Consider the following 18,862-nt stretch of genomic DNA (forward strand, 5'->3'; position numbering starts at 1 on the left):
GCAATTCGGCGGTACGTCCACCCGGCCTCCCGCATGCCCACTATACGCCCTCGCTCAAAGTCCGTCAACTGCACATACGGTTCACGTCCACGCTGTCGCGGCATGCTACCAGTGTTAAAGACTGCGATGGAGCTCTGTATGCTACGGCAAACTGGCTGACACTGACGGCGGCGGTGCACAAATGCTGCGCAGCTAGCGCCATTCGACGGCCAACACCGCGGTTCCTTGTGTGTCCGCTGTGCCGTGCGTGTGATCATTGCTTGTACAGCCCTCTCGCAGTGTCCGGAGCAAGTATGGTGGGTCTGACACACCGGTGTCAATGTGTTCTTTTTTCCATTTCCAGGAGTGTAGATAGTAGAGTGATGGCAGTTCACGAATTTGATGAGAGTCATGTAATATTTAACTATCAGCCTGTCTCCCTGCTGATATTTCCTCCAAAAATATTTCACGTGATAACATATAACAGCCTATATGAACACTTAACACAAAATGGCTTACTGACACCCTTCCAGTTTCGTTTTCACAAAGGTCTCTCCTCAGGGGAAGGAATTTTCAGTCTTACAAAAGGTGTGTGTTGAACTGTAAAGTTGGGACTAAAGGTTTTGACTATGTGAAACCTAACACATTACTATATGAACTCCTATACATTGGCATCAAAGACCAACCACTACATTGGCTAGAATCTTACATAACAGGAAATAAAAAGTCACCCTAACAAGTGCAGGTGAAACAATAAAACAGGAGTTGGGAACTATTAACTATGATGTTCCTCAAGGTTCAATTCTTGGACCATTGATCTTCTTAGTGCATATTAATGAGATATCAGATTCAGTAAATAATATGGAAAGTATAGGAATTTTTGCTAACAACACAAGTACCTTGATCAAAGGTGTACAATCCTCACTGCTGATTACAGCAAGTATACTGATGGTGCACAGCAAATAATCTATGATTAAATCTTTCGAAAATCATTCTAACGCCATTTCAGACAGAAAATAACAAGCTACAAGTTCCTGTAATAGATATCAGTAGAGTGAAAATTAATGAAACCTCAAATATAATGTTTTTAGTCATATTGATGGATAATAATTCATGTGGGAATGAACATATTGAACATGTACTCAAGAAAGTAAGCTCCACATGTTTTGTACTAAGATTATTTTACCCTACGTTGACAGGGAAACAATTGCATATTTCCTTTCTATGGTCTTGAACTATATTATATTCTGGGGAAATGCTGCAAAAGTGGGAAAAGTTTTTAAACTCTAAAAACGAGGTTTGAGGCTGATCTGTGGTGTTACAAATCAGACATCTAGTAGGCAGTCTGCACAAAGGCTCAGTAACTCTCAATATAGTGGTTAAAGGAATTATTCAGTCTGATCTAAGGATTTACAACAATCTCCCATTGAATATAAAAAATAGCATTGACAACCTTTATATAATCGAGAGTAAACTGAAACAGTTCCTCCTAAACCATAATGTATATACTTTAGGTGAATTTCTAGAGCCATAAATTAAATAAAAGATATATCATATTATAACTAATATTGTAACGTTTCATGTCAAGTTATACACTATGTGATCGAAAGTATCAGGACACCTGGCTAAAAATGACATACAAGTTCATGGCGCCCTCCATCGATAATGCTGGAATTCAATACGGTGTCTTGATGACAGCTTCCACTCCCGCGGGCATACGTTCAGTAAGGTGCTGGATGGTTTCTTGAGGAATGGCAGCCCATTCTTCATGGAGTGCTACACTGAAGAGAGGTATCGATGTCGGTCGGTGAGGCCTGTCACGAAGTCGGCGTTCCAAAACATCCCAAAGGTGTTCTATGGGATCCAGGCCAGGACTCTGTATAGGACAGTCCATTACAGAGAAGTTATTGTCGTGTAACCACTCCGCCACAGTCCGTGCATTACGAACAGGTGCTGTATCATATTGAAAGATGCAATCGCCATCCCCTAATTTCTCTTCAACAGTGGGAAGCAGGAAGCTGCTTAAAACATCAATGTAGGCCTGTGCTGTGATAGTGACATGCAAAACAACAGGGTGAGCAAGTCTCCTCCATGAAACACAAGATGACACCATAACACCACCGCTTCAGAATTTTACTGTTGGCACTACACATGATGACGTTCACTGGGCATTCGCCATACCCACAATCTCCTTACACGAAGTGAGGCGTCCTTTGGCTTTTAGTGGCGTGATGTGTCGCTTATGAGCAGCCGCTCGACCATGAAATCCAAGTTTTCTCACCTCTTGCGTAACTGTCACAGTACTTCTATTGGATCCTGATGCAGTTTGGAATTCCTGAGTGATTGTGTGGATAGATGTCTGCCTATTACACATTACGACCCTCTTCAACTGTCAGCTGTCTCTGTCAGACAACAGATGAGCTCAGCCTGTTCACTTTTGCGCTGTACACGTCTCTTGACGTTTCCACTTCACTATCACATCGGAAACAGTAGACCTAGGGATGTGGAAATCTCGCGTACAGACGTATGACACAAGTTACACTCAATCACCTGATCACATTCGAAGTCCATGAGTTCTGTGGAATGCCCCTTCTGCTCTCGCACGATGTCTAATGGCTATTGAGGTCACTAATATGGAGTACCTGGCAGTAGGTGGCAGCACAATGCTCCTAATATGAAAACGGTATGTTTTTGTGGGTGTCCGGATACTTTTGATCATATAGTGTATAATATTGTGCACCTTGTATGTACATTGTTTCCATTATTATTTGCATGTCTTTTTTCTCCATGTAATATTAGATTACTTGACTTGTGTTACCTTACAGTATTACCTTTGTACAGAATGTAATATAACATAACCAAATAAAAACCAACTCAGTCAAATCAAATCAGATTTCCTTAGTAAAACCATACGTAACCATACATACCACACCCATGAAATATCAAATTGACAGTGAGAGTTCCAGAAGAAGCAGGCAAAAGTTTTTTAACAAGCCACCAAAATCAATTAAGGAATAAAAGGAATTATTTTAAAAAATCACTTAAAACTTATCACAAAAAATGTACTTAAAGTATTAGTGAGTACTTGAAACGAAATTAAATGTTACATTGTAATAGAAAATATACAATAATATTTTATGTGTCTCCAAAGTGTAATCATATTTACTTTCACTGTACATTTATTGTATTTACATTGTGTTTAAGCCTTCATGCTATGTAGCATGTTAAATGCAGTCAGAATAAAGATGTTAAAGCCATCTTAGCCTGACTCTGCATAAAATTGTATGACACACCCATTACTGTCAGCTGAAAATTATCAGCTAAAATCCATAGTAAATAACAAATAAATACATATATAAAAATTAAACTGATAGCCTTCTTTAAGTATGAACTCATGTGGATAGTAATTATCTGATTTTTATATACAAGTACACTTATGAGCCACTGAATTAGAGCCACTTACCAAGTAGCCCACCCAAAGAGGGAAATCCTTAACAAGACAAATCTACTAGCATCTTTACTGAGAACATACATTTGGAACACACATTGTATAGAAGCCATTCGAGGACTGTGAGAATGCTGGAAACAGAGAGACTTGACGTTTTTAGGATGTGGTGTGACAGAAAAATGTTGAAAATGAAGCAGGCTTACATGGTAAAAATATGAGGAGGTTCTCCAAAGAATTGGCAAAGAAAGAAACATAGGGAGAACAGTGACTAGAAGAAGACACAGGATGATAGAAGATATGTTAAGAGATCAGGAAATAACTTCCATAGCACTAGAGGAAGCCACAGAGGGTAAAAACTATGGGGGCAGAGAGACATTAAGATATATTCAACAAATAATCTAGGACATTTCGTTTAAGCACTACCCTGAAAAGAAATGGATGGCAAGGAGAGAAAGCTGTGGCAGGACACATCAAATCATTGTGAAGCCTCATGTCCCCTCAGTAAATAATAAACAAATCTACTAGTGATTTAGAATCTCTTCCAGTCTTCATAGCATCAACAACAAGGACTCTTTGAGCCACCAAAAGTGTTGGGGAACCATCCTGCTATAGGTGAAAACATAACCAGCCCCACAACGCATGGAGGTTAATAAGAGCTGTAACTAAGGCACACCCTTGATGGAATCTCAGATTTCTTGAACTTAGGTCACAGGATCAAGAGGGTCACACAATTAGACTTTTTTTGTACGTTGTTATCCTACTTGTATATTTTTATGTTAATGTTCTAAAAGTTCTATTAAAATTGTAATGTCTAAGTGACAAGTAAATTCAATTACAAATTTTCATGTATATGTATTTTAAATTTTAATGTTTATTGACAAGTCCTATGTCATTTCGATGATGTACTACAAGGACGCTAATAAATTGAATTGAATTGAATTGAATCAAAGTTCACTAAAGTCACTGAACTTTCATACAAAAAAGTGCTGAATCTGTACCAGATCAGAGTATGGTAATACGTGTGATGTGGTGTTCCTACATTAGAGTGTCTGACAGAAGCATAATTTGTATGTTATTGCAAATTAATGTATCACCAATAAAAAAGAAGCATATTTACAAGTATTGCAGAAAAAGTGCTTTTAATTTTGCAGCTGTAGTATTATCAATTTCAGTCATCAGTCGGTTAAAAAATCAATAGCTGAACAGCAAGAATATGAATGATGGATTCTGTGAATGTATTATTATTTGAGAAAAACAAAGCGAAAAATTATAAAGTATGGCCTTATTTTGTAAGCAATCAGACAAAAGAAGACATTCATAAAATTTTTGAATGTGTCATCTAATACTAAATCTCAAAGTGAAACACTAGCTGACAAGCACAAATCATTTGAACATTCCAAGATTAAATGAAAACTCTGATATGAACTAAAATTAAAACAACACTTCGCACATACAGTAAGAGTGTATAATAAATAAATTTCGACTTCTGAAATTATGAAGCTGTAGTTCCTGTGATGGAGGAAAAGTATACTCAAATCTTTGACTTGCTAATACTCAGGAGTCATATAAACTGACACACACACACACACACACAGAGAGAGAGAGAGAGAGAGAGAGAGAGAGAGAGAGAGAGAGAGAGAGGAGGAGGAGGGTGGGAGGGAGGGAGGGAAGGAGAGAGTGAGAATGTTAGATACTGCTGTTAACTGTCATAGTCCGATGGTAGTGTTATGGCCAAAGATTGTTTGGTGTTCTTCTGAAATTCAGTGTTCTTGCTCACGGAGATTGAATAATCAACTACTAACAAATGAATTATGGAGCCGAAGAAAAAGTATTTCCAATATTGATAACAATGAATTCAGTCATATATTGTAGGAACAAAGAAATATGTACATATATTACTGAACATCATCTTCCCTTTTTTAAAGGAGGCTGGATGTAATCACAGTAACAACTATAATCATTGAATAATGTAAGTAATTTCAATACAGATTCAGTGAGAGTGTAGGAAGAGCGTATTTAATGAAAGTTTCTAAGAAATTTTTAATTGTAAATGTAGTATTCTTACTGGCAGACATACACTATGCGATCAGAAGTACCGAGACACCTACAAAATAATACATGCATTGTGATGCCACCTACTGCCAGGTACCCCATATCAGTGACATCATTATTTATTAGACATCGTGAGAGAGCAGAATGGGGTGATGCGCAGAACTCACGCACTTCAAATGTGATCAGATGATTGGGTGTCACTTGTGTCATACGTCTGTATGCGAGATTTCCCTACTCCTAAACATCCCTAGGTCCACTGTTTCCGATGTGATAGCGAAGTGGAAACATGAAGGGACACATATAGCACAAAAGTGTACAGGCCGACCTTGTCTGTTAACTGACAAATACTGCCAACAGTCGAAGAGGATCGTAATGTGTAATAGGCAGATATCTATCCATATCATCACACAGGATTTCCAAACTGCATCAGGATCCACTGCAAGTACTGTGACAGTTAGACAGAAGCTGAGAAACCTTGGATTTCATGGTCCAGCAGCTGCTCATAAACCATACTTCACGCCGGTAAATGCTAAACGACGCCTCGCTTCGTGTAAGGAGCGTAAACATTGGGCAATTGAACAGTGGAAAACCGTTGTGTGGAGTGACAAATCACGGTACACAATGTGGCGATCCGATGGCAGGGTATGGGTGTGGCGAATGTCCAGTGAATGTCATCTGCCAGCGTGTGTAGTGCCAACAGTAAAATTTGGAGGCGGTAGTGTTATGGTGTGGTCGTGTTTTTCATGGAGGGGGCTTGCACCCCTTGTTGTTTTGCATTGCACTATCACAGAACAGGCCTACATTGATGTTTTAAGCACCTTCTTGCTTCCAACTGTTGAAGAGCAATTCGGGGATGGCGACTGCATCTTTCAACACAATCGATCACCTGTTCGTAATGCACGGCCTGTGGCAGAGTGGTTACACGACAATAACATCTCTGTAATGGACTGCCCTGTACAGAGTCCTGGCCTGGATCCCATAGAACATCTTTGGGATGTTTTGGAACGCCGACTTCGTGATAGGCCGACCGACATCTATACCTCTCCTCAGTGCAGCACTCCATGAAGAATGGGCTGCCATTCCCCAAGAAATCTTCCAGCATCTGATTGAACGTAAACCTGAGTGAGTGGAAGCTTTCATCAAGACTAAGATTGTGCCAACACATATTGAACTGCAGCATTACCGATGGAGGGCGCCACGAACTTGTAAGTCATTTCTTGCCAGGTGTCCGGATTCTTTTGTTCAAATAGAATACATATGGACAAAGATGAGCCAGCATGTTTCTCACAGTAGAGTAGTGCAGGAAGCTACCAAAGACAGCATGAGTGGGCAGACCCATTGACTCAGATGTTTATTTGCTGGTGGTGACAGACCAACGCAGTCAGTTCATTTGCTGAGACTGAACTAACAAGGACATGGAATTTCCATCGTGCTGCTCTCTTGGTTCTGCATGCTAGTTGGTTTGATCATTCACGCTAACCGCATTTGTGCTTTATCCACGTTAGTCCCTACACAATGTGGTGATACTCTGCTCCCCATGGACTGGCTACACCTTGCATTTTTGCTTTTCCAGGGTTCAAGTCGGCTGGTTTCCTAGTTGAGCAGCTACTATCAGGTAGAATAGTGACATTTGCGCTTAACAGAACAGTTTAGAGACGTTGTCATGCCTGGGCACATACAAAAATGTTGAAGCAGAATGTTCTCACACATGTGATGCTTTTATTTATTTATTTGAAACTGTTAATTTGTGGGCGTCATGGACCTGACACTTATGCAGTGCCAGCAGAAACAGTTAGACCTCCAGAAGCAACAACAACAGTTGCAGCAGGTGCAGATTCAGTAACTGCTCAAACAGAATGCAGGACCGATCCGTTTTTGCACTGTACTAGGGGAGGGCTAGGCTCCTGCAGTGAAGCCTTCTCCCCTGCCACCACCAATGCTGTTCACTGTTCTGATGAGTCTATGGAAAGGTGGGATAATTAGCTACACTTATTCTTGCTGTTCTGCCAGGTAAGGTGCCTTGTTAATCCAGCTGATAAAGTGGCCTTGGCATTGTCCACCAGTGTGGGATTGCATGAAATCGTGCTAAATTTGAAGCACTCTACTGAGCCCAGAGAAATTAGCTTTGAGGAACTCTGTTGGTTGCTCACACAGTAATTTAGACTTCAAACCCAATGGTGGCAGTACGCACGCAGTTCAACCAGCGCTACGAGTGCCTTAGGCATATGCAGTCTGGATACCAACCTGCAAGGTCTATCACACAAGCGCCAGTTTGAATATCCCCATTGTGCTACCCCATATGCAGACTCGCTAATTAGAGATGCAGCCATCTGATTAGCACCTGACCCTGAGATACAAACTCAGGCGTTGTCCTTCTTTGAGCCTTCTTCAGCAGAAGTTGCCCAGATTGCTGAATCACATGAACTTACAGCACTGGCAAGAGACAAATTTCTGATAAATGGTAGGTGGTAAACAGGTATTGGCGCTCTGTGGGGTGGGCTAGGTGACCTTGCGTTTCACTGAGCTACTGTGTGATGATGCCATTGACCATTCCAGTGTGGTGACATAATAGTGCTGTCTGTCTTCACATGCTGTAAGCTCAGTATGTACAAATAAGTCAAAATGTCAGTGATCCTGATTGGGCTCTCAGCATCACTCTCCTTCTGCTCAATGGACAAGTCAGTGGCCTTGCCCCCAATTGTCATTTGGTGCACATTAGACAGCACTGGGCGTTTGTAGATACCATGTGAGAAGTATTCTGCTAATGTTGGTCGTGGATGGGCGACCAGTTGAGCTTTAGGTCGACATGGGGCAATGGTCAGTCTAATTAACCTAGACACATACTGGCTCTTGGACTACCCTGTGTTGCAACAAACATTCCCATAAGTAGAATCTTATAGTAAACAGCATACACGATGTTAGGGGAAATTCTACATCTCAGCACATTATAAGAATGTGGAACAACAGCTTACATTGTCTGTGATAAATTCACCGTTGCTGCAAAATGAAGCATTTTTGGGCTTGACGCTTTTTCTGTTCCGTTTAGTGTCCCAATCGGTTACGTTTCAAGATTTCGACTCATTAATACAGTTGTACAACCAGTTATTTGACAGTACCTTGGGTTGGTGGGAAAATTTCGAGGCCTATGTCTGCCTAAGATGTCAGCAGTACCTAAATTTTGTCACTCCTACCCTATTCCCAAGGTCAAGGCCGATTTGCAACATTAGCTGCAGCTCGGCATTGTCTCTCCTATTTTATGTATTCAGTGGATCATTCATTGGTGGTGATTCTGAAGTCTGAGGGCGCCTTGCACCTTTCTGACTATTTTAAATAGGCAGTCAACAATGTGTCACAGACTGGTACCTCAGTCCTCATATGCAGGTATTGTTGGCAAAGTTATCAGGGGGCAGGTATTTTTGTCACATCATTTTGTGCAGTGCATACCTGCAGTTGCCATTAGACTCCACTTCTCATCATTTCTTAGTACTCAACACCTCATTTAATCTTTAGCTTTACCTTTAGTGCTTACCATTTGGAATTTCATCTGCTATGGGAATTATCAAAGATGTTTGGAGCATTTGATTAAGGACATTTCTTGTTGTGTCAGCTATTTTGGTGACATCTGGGACATAGGTTCCACACAACAGGAGCATTTATGAAATCTGGAGGCGGTTTTCCAACACCTTCTGGAGTGTGGCCTTCACTGCAAATTCGAAAAAAGTAGTTTTTTATCTGAGGGTGCATTCTTTTCTATCATGGGTTTAGCAATGATGGTATCAACCCTGTGAATGAGCACATCAAAGCCACTGTCAACCTGGCAGCACCCAATAACCTGAAGGAATTCCAGGCCTTTTGAAGCGAGATTTCTTATTATGCTAAGTTTCTTCTGCAGCCTGTGCACATCTTCCAACCTCTTAACTGGCTTCACCAGATGAGTGTCACGTTTATGTAGTCTGTGAAGTTTTATGGGCTATTGAGTCTATCAATCAGTGTTTCTGTTCCTTTCCCTGTGTGGCTTCTTTTACAATTGGTAAGTCGTTAACATTGGCCACAGGTATGTCCCACTATGGCATTGGTGCAGTCCTGTTGCATTGTAGCTCAGATGGCTCCAAGCAACCCATCGCTTATGCATCGAAAAGACTCTCAGTGGCACAAACTAGCGATTCACAGGTGGAAAAAGAGGTGCTGATTATCATTTTCAACATAAAAAAGTTTCATGTTCTTTTGTATGGAACAAAGTTCCTACTGATCACCAACCACAAACCATGAATTTCAGTATTTTATCTCCGTTCCAAGGCACCAGATTGGATATCTTGCTGACTGCAGATGTGGGCGCTGTTCCTCAGTAATTTTTGCTATTACATTTGCAACCAGTCCACTGCATAATACACCAATGCAGATGCACTATTGTGGTTGCTGGTGATACCAATTCAGAGTTCGATCGAGAGGAGGCTCTCGTTTTTGCAGTGGACAATACCTTGCAGTAAACACTGCTGGATTTTCTATTTACAGTGAAGAGGTCATGACCGCCACAGTGGCTGACCCCATTCTCAGAAAATTAAATCAACAGTACAGAAGTATTGGCCTAAGTGAACATTGTCCAGGAATTCTCAGGGTTGTGTGGAGAAGCAAAGCTGTTGAGTAGCCACCTCTCTGGCTTTGCATCCTCACTTATTCCTGATGCTGCATTTGTTGTGCTGGAGTATGCCTAATATGAAGGCTTTGGTATGGTGCCACGTCTGCTGGTGATTGATCATGAGACTGAACATCTTGTGCTAGCTTGCAGAGCCTCTGTGCCGAACTAGATGGTACCACTGTGGCAGTCTTCCTCTTGACCACTCTGTGGGAAGCTTGACGTTATTGGTAGAGCATAACTTGTCCAATTTCCCCTATGTAGCCAAATTGTCCTTCATGACATAGACAGCAACTATCTACGAATTGTCAGTCATTGTCGCTGTTGAGGGCTCCCCCTAGCCTTCACATCTGATAACAGTCGGCTATTTGTAGTGTAGGAGTTTGCATTTGCAATGGTATTCAGCATATGACTAATGCCCCATTTCATTTGGCTTCAACTCATAAGCTGAGTGATTCCACTGAACTTTCAAGACTGAAATGATTAAATCTGCGACTGTCCCATCCCACAACGATGCACTGTCTAACTTTCTGGCTATGTATGGGGTGATGCTGTTTAACAGGTGCAGTCCAGAGGAATTTTTGCATGGACGTCTTGGCTTTGTTGCACCCTGAGTTGCATAGCCCAGACCATTGCAGCCAGCTGCGTTTCACTTGCAGGGTTGTAGGGTTTCGCCAAGCAGCAGGGGTGGTCGATAGGTGGGGTGGTGGGCCACAAAGGTTGGTATTTGTTTGTGGTGGATGTTGGTTGGGAGCAGCTGACTCGTCATTCAAATTTTGTAGAGTCAATGACCCTTTTGACCTGTGACAGTGCTGTCTCCATGTAAGCGGAGTGACCAGGTCAGTCACAGGATTTTCCCACTAGCAGGTTTCCAAATGCGACATTCGCTACTGTTCCCACCACTCCTGCTGATTCCCTACTTCCATCTGTGGAGTCAGGCGCAGGTGGCGATCGCTCCTGCAACTCCCAACGCTGATCCCATAGACTTGGAACCTATGCTCTCCTTTCCCCAGACACCCGTGGATCAGCCTTTGACCCTGTCGATGCAATGGGTCTAGCTGTTCCAGCAGTCTCCACAGTCTTCCACTATCGAGGTGAAGGCAGATTAGTCATTGTTGCCTTCTTCGGCGTGAGACCCACTACCAGGGAATCTTGTGTCTTGTGTCTTTTTTTTTGGGGGGGGGGGATTTAAGATTTTTGCCAACAGACATACATACGGATACAGATGAGCTAGACCGGGTCTCACAGCAGGCTAGTGCAGAAAGCTATCATGGATGGTGCACATGGAGCATGATATGGGCAGATCTGCTACACAAGTTTTTACATACCAGGGGCAATAGACTGGCCCAGTCGATTCTTACACTGAGACTGACTAACATGGACCTGGCACCATATCACATTGTGCTCTTGCTTCCTTGTCGTAGTTGTTTCGATCATTAACACTGGTCATGATGGTTAGACTCTCTCCCCCCCATAGAGTGACCCTCTTCCAGAGTTCCACACTCTGGTCTCCAAGTCAGGCAGCCACTGTTGGTTAGAAGTGTCAGTTGTGCTAACAGAACAGTTTAGGGGCATTGTCACATCGGTACAGACACAGAAATAAATAATTAACTGAGTTGCGGTTTCAAGTTGTGAATTTATTTATGGAAGTCCCAGAATATCTACTCAGTACAAATGTTGTATTTTGGTTTTATAATACTTGTATTTTCTATATCAATGCAGTGGTTGGATAATGTGTTTTAATGTTATGTGACAAACCTAACCAATATTTAATTCTGAAAGTATTTGTTTAGGTAGAATGTAGTCAAAGTTATGGAAGCAAAACGTAAATTTGGATTGCATCTCATTATATTGTAACTAATTTATTGTATTTTGACTTATTACTTTAAGAGTACAGTTATGTATAAAGCAATTACTGAAACATAATATACAGCATTTGTGTAAAAACAAAAAATTCAGACACAAATCTTATGTCAGCTTTATGTTACAAGTTACAAAGGGAGTTCAAAAAGTTTTGCACAGTCGTCTTTAATTTTTTTTATTTTTTTCCAGGAGGAGACTGAAATTTTTTGTAAAAATACTTGGAACATTTAGCTATAAGTTGGTATATAAAAGTATTTTCTTTTACTTACAAGAGAGCCATAATGGACCATGAAGTAAATGTCAGGTTGCAATAATGGTCGGTGATAGAGTTCCTCTTCAAGACCGGTGATGACTCTGCCACATCGCTTCCCAGGAAGCTGCTCTCTGTTTATGGGGAGGACTCAGTGGATCACAGCAGTATCCAGTGGTGGTTGTAGAGATTTAAAGAAATTGATTTATCTCTACTGGACGATCCACGATGCAGTAGACCATCGACAGCAGTGAGTGATGTGAATAAGGAGACAATTGATCAAATCATCCAAAATGACAGATGTGTGACGACACGACAGATTGCTGAATTGACTTGTTTGTCATTGGGTAGTGTGGTATCAGTGGTACAGTCACTAGGGTACAGAAAAATCTGTGTACGTTGGGTGCCTAGATGATTGACAAGAGAAATGAAATCGATGAGGAAGAATGTGTGCGAGGGTCTCATGAAGACCTTTACTGAAGAGTGGAAACAGTGTTTTGACGGCGTCATTACCAAGGACCAAACATGGTTGTTTTTATCTGAACCTGAGAGCAAAACACAATCCATGGAGTGGCCTCATCCAGGTTCAGCTCGGAAGAAGAAACCAAGACTTTCACGAACAGCACGCCAAAAGGTGATGGTCTCCTTCTTCTGTGATCAGTGTGGTGTTATTTTCATTGACTATTGGAACCTGGCTACATTATTAACCAGGACCATTACTGTTTGTCATTGGACAGGCGCTGACGTGCCATCAAGACCCACAGATCACAGCACCAGGGTCAGTTCATCAGACTAAACCATGACAATGCCAAACCCTACACAGCCCTTATAATGCAGGAGAAAATCAGGAAAATGGGTTGGAGAATTGTTCCTCATCCTCCCTACAGTCCGGACTTGGCTCCATCTGATTTTTACCTGTTTGGTCGTCTGAAGGCCCATCTGAGCGGCAAATCATTTGATAGTGAGAAAGACCTTATTTCCTGTCTCAAGCGATGGTGTAAAAGTCAATCCCCAGAATTTTACCAAAGTGCATTTAAATATTTGGGAAGAACATTGGGCCAGATTCGTCACAGCTGATGAGGCTACATTGAGTAGGCTGAGCATATAGCTAAATGTTCCAAGTAAGTTCTCAAAAAAATTCATTCTCCTCCTGCAAAAAATAAAAAAAATGGAGACAACTGTGCAAAACTTTTTGAACGCCCTTTGTACTTTTGAATAATTTTAGTTCTTGACAGTGGCATCACTTATATTATGAATGTTGAAGTAACTGTAATAAGAGTTTATTGTCAAAGTAGATGGTCTTTGTTATTTGTTGAACAGTTTCTAAATCCTGACACTAAATGGAGAAGAAAGTATTATTTAAAGAAGATTGACAAACAATCTCATATTGAAGAAGCAGTAATTATATTGTGTGTACAAATGCAAAAAACACTGTAAACTGTAAATATCATGTCACCTTTGAAACAGGTTAATGGCAGAGATAACGAAAATGATGAGATGATGTATGGCTTGGTAGTACACTTGTAGTCTAGATTTTCTGAAGTCAGTCTCAGGATGATCATGAGATTTTTTTATCTGCCACATAACACAGTTTTGAGCTACATTAAAGATGGTGGATATGGAAAACGCTGAGTTGTAAGTTATTCGATATTCAGCAGTGAATTGTAGCTTAATGCAACTTGTTAACTCTTTGCCAGAGCAAGTTTTCAGATAAATGGAAGACACATGAATACAATTTCCAATACGATTATGTACATTTTATGATACAGGAAAGCTAGTTATGGAGTATCCCATAATAGATACTTTATTATTTTTAGTTTTGTGGATGATGTTTTCAACATTTTTAAGTGTTAGAGGCACTGTTGTTTTAGATAATACCAGTCTACTTTTAAAGGATATAGTGAAGTTGATTAACAGCAACTGCCAACTAAAGGTGCACGAAGATATTTGCAGACAACTACATCGCTGTAAGATAAATGTAGAAAAAAATAAGTAACTAGGTTGTCATCATCTTGAAGAGCGATTTGAACAATACAGAGCTTTACTAGAGACAGTTCTAATGAAGGTAATATGCCCTTGGACTGACTTTGCAACCACTTTATAATGGAGCCCACAATTTGATATGGGTTCCAAACAATGGTGCAGCTTGGCATTTTCACTTTCAAATGTCATTGCCAAAGGACGAAAAAGAGAGCAATATAATAATATAATGTTAGAATTAGGAGACTAGGGCATTGAATTTTACCTTATACAAAACTCCCAAAACTGTAGTTACAAGATGATTTAAAATGGGAGCCATCAGAAGTCATGTCATACAATAACAAAAGTAATTAATGTAGTAGAATGGCTAAAGGTCCTTTGGGGAACAGTTCAAGTGACTATTTCTAGCTTGCACTATAGTGATCGAAGGAGCCAATGTGGTAGTTATGGGAAATTTAAAAATGCAAATTGCTGTTGGCAGAAATTCAAAAAATACAAAATAGTGATGGCAGGAAATTCAAAAATATCTAAGATGTTGCTGGCGGGAAATTTTAAAAATTTAAGTGACAGATCTATCCCAGTTATATTTTGTAAGTCCACTGACACTACAATCCAAGATGGCGCCTTTTTCATAAGTACTTGAATTATTTATTGAAAACTATGTAAAGGTACTGACTTACAGTATTTCGATATCTAAACTTCGTATGGACACAAGGGCAAACACTCATACACACACACACACACACACACACACACACACACACACACACATCTGAGGAAGATTTACTATTACTCCCAGATTGGAGCGCAACTGGAAGGGTGAAGAGAAAGCTTCTGTAAAGGGAGTCACTACTTCAGTGCTGGTTAACGGGCATCCCTGTAATGACCTTGTTAAGTCAGCTGTGCAGAGTTTGTTTCATGCCAGTTGCAGGTGACATATGATAAGACATGCCTCTCCCAAGACTACTGTCCTGTAGAAAAGCCAGCAGCCTAGTGTTGAAATTTCATTCTATGATGGCCCATCATTTTCAGTATGGATTCATGTTTGGGTTCTAAAAATATCAACAAATCCCAAGGTTCATGCTCTTGCAAGTAACAGTTTGGGAGCTATCAGTATTTCATCGAAGTTTCACTGAAATTGAGATTTGATATATCAATATGACTGAAACTACAAACATCATTGGTTTCATTATACATTATATTCGTGAGCTTACTGTCAGACCATAAAGTGTTTTAGTTTTTGTGCAAATAAATTTTCACTTTTAGTAAATGCAAGTCAAAAGTTGGTAATTTTGATAGTTGTATTCTTCTGAAATATATTCATGAGACAGCTACTACTGTTGATGTTTGATATTTTAAAAACATCATCAGATTACAATTTTAGTGTTTTCTCTTCTATTTCTCTATTACATACCAATATAGATATCCAATACACTGTTATTTAAGCCATCATCTTTGCTTATAACTAGAAAACTTTTTTTTGCTTTCTCACTCCATGCTCGTTTAGACATTTCAGGGAAGACATAAAATGTCAAATTGGGATTAACATGATTTCTGACTATATGCCTCAAATTATGTTCATCTTATTTGAAAAGAATAATTGCATCAGCATTATCTCTAACTAACTTTTTTGCAGTTTTGTTAAATTTTTGACATGTAAAAATATGTCTAAACCATAATAGATATCCATAGAAAAGTACACCTTCAAAAATATCCATCGAAAATGGTAGAGCTTCATTGGGTGATTTTACATCTTCCTTACTTGAAAATTTGAGAAATTCAGTATCATTCAAGTGTGCAGATACTTGTGGTAAAACACAGTTGGAAGGACCAGATATAATGCACCTAACTGACTCTGGAAATAGATCACCATGTTTGCAATTTTGTTATTGTAATCCGTTTTCGTCAGTAGTGGGACTCATGGAAAGTTGAAGTGCATGCTTCTTGAATCACATCTTTAAACACACTGTAGCTTGTGGTGCTTCAAATACGTCTTCTAGAGCTTCTTTGTGTGCAAGAAGAAAATCACTTTTCCTTCCTAAGTTCGGATCTGAATCACTTCCACTCTTTAACCTGATTTTCAGTGTGCTGAAATGCATTTTAAAATTGTTTGCAGACTTTCTAATCGATAAACCTTTGGCAACAGCTTGTTTTACTTTTTTCAAATTTTCGATGGTCCTTTTAGCTTTATCTGTCTTCCTTACATTTTTTAACCACACGAAACATAAAAAATGGACACTATTGGTTCATTGATAGCCAGTTCACAGGGTGGCTGCGATTACTCCTCAACCACAGTGACTACTATTATACCAAATGCATGATATTATTCAACAATTTAAAAAATAATGTGCTTAAAATCTTTAATAAACTACTATGTGATTAAAAGTAGGGCTTACCCTGATTATGTGTAATCATTAATTTGTTGGCAGAAATAGTGAAATGGGCAATTAACTGTTATTTATACTATTGCTTTGCTTCCAACAAACACTCAACTCCCTCAACATGCAAACAAAGGCTGCAAAAATAGCCACACTGTGCATACGTAGAAGGCACTCACCATTGTGAATGATGGTCTGTTGACAGGGCGACCACCATTAACCAGAATGCTATTGGATGTTGCAATTACGTTTGGATAAGAGGATGACATTCATTACGGTGGTGCTGTTGGGTGGGGCATTGATGGTCAATTTACAGACTGACTACTGTTACCCTTAGACACAATTGGCTGGGGCAATGAAGGCCAGTTCACAGGGTGACTGCCTTTGCTCTAGATAATGTTAGGTTGGGCAATGATGGCCAGATCACACAGGTTTACTGCCATTACCATGGAAATCATTATGTGGAAATGATGCTCAGCTTACAGCATTACTGCCATTATTCCAGATCTATTGGGTGGAGAGGTGCAATGAAAGGCAGTTTACAGGGTAACTGCCATTCCCCTCATTCATGATAATTACCATTACCCTGAACACATTATTTTATTCAACAGAACAGTAAATTCTTGACAAACAACTATGTACTAGGGAATTAGAGCTTACCTTGACGCCATGTAATCCTTAGTATGTTTGCAGAAACAGTGAAACAGGCAATTATTTGTGATCTGACCTATGGCTTTGCTTACAACAAACATTCTGTCTAGCCAGAATCCAAAGTGTTATGAAACGATTCTGCTGATTGCAGCATATACAGTATGTTCCAGATTTGCTTTGAATGGCATTACACCCTTTTCTCTGGAGCATATCATAATGATGTTATTAAAAGCATAACATTAAATTGACAGACAGCACAGTTACCCTCAAGTACTTCGAATTAAAGAGTAATTGGACAGCAGTCTGTTTTTGAAGATGGAGGGCAGTGGCTAGCGAATGGCTGATAGCCGATAAGCTGTAGCTTGCTCATCACTAGTGTCGTTATATGCTGCCAAGTGGCAGTTAATTTAGCTGTGAAATTGTAGTTATTTGCTATAAAGCCAGTCAATAGACCTGTATCGTTAGTTATGCTGCTTAGAGTAGATGGGATGAAGACTACTGGCAGATACACTGGAGAATGTGTTACTTATTCCTTGACTGTGGATATGCTGACATGTCACTGAGAGCACATGTGAATTCTAGATTATGTAACTATTCCTTGATGTAGAAGTCCTGGAAGCACAAGTGTATTCAAGTCGTTTCATCAACCTATAATGATTCCTTTAACAAACACACACACACACACACACACACACACACACACACACACACACATGCACACACACACACACACACACACACACACACACACACACACGCACAAACAAACACACAGACATAGACCACTATCAACTTGCTGGCTAAGGCTTTTTGGTTCATGGAACAAGTTCTAATTTGTTGGAACAGGTGTCTGAGTTTGCTGATTCAGCAGGACGGTGTATTATAAAAGTCAGATTGCTAGTTGGAGTAGCATGTTATCGATGTTGTGCCATCACAATCACCATCATTCAACTCATTTATTCTTGAACATGTGTATAACTCTCCAAAAATGTAAGTCTGACATAAATTACTACCAATGGGTTTCCCTACTGATTTCTTAGTGTAACTGAAGATAGTTTTTCTCATTCAGTGTTGCAGAATCTGCAGCAACTGGGGACAGAGGAGCAACTGTCGTCTTCCAGATAAAAATACTTGATTATTACGAAATTCGGAGTGGTGGTCGAAGGACTGCAAAAGACTAAAGACCAAGGTTTTTGCACTCTGGACAAATCTTGGTAGATGAACAACGTGGACGTCGGCGACTTTGAGACTAAACCAGCATGGGTCTGAATGTTTAGTAGTGAAGCGTTTTGCAAAAAATAGTGAGAGAACATTTGAGATCAAGTTTAATAATTTTGGTTGTACTGTACATTTTGCCTGTTGTTTGCAATAATGGTTTAACCATCTCTAAAGTATGTTAAATTAAATCCAACCAGTGATCATGAATGGGTTTCCATTGAATGCGTACTTCAAGGACGAATATCTATTGGTATGATAGCTAATCATGTTGGGTTAAAGAACACTAAACACTCCTGGAATGTCCATTTTTACGACTTTGAGAGTGGAGTGAATAAAATTTATCAGCCTCTTAAAAATATTATATTCACTAATCTACAATGTTCTCTTGGCTGAATCATGTGAGGTAAAAG

This window comes from Schistocerca nitens, chromosome 4 (genome assembly GCF_023898315.1).
Source record: "Schistocerca nitens isolate TAMUIC-IGC-003100 chromosome 4, iqSchNite1.1, whole genome shotgun sequence".
NCBI lineage: Eukaryota > Metazoa > Arthropoda > Insecta > Orthoptera > Acrididae > Schistocerca > Schistocerca nitens.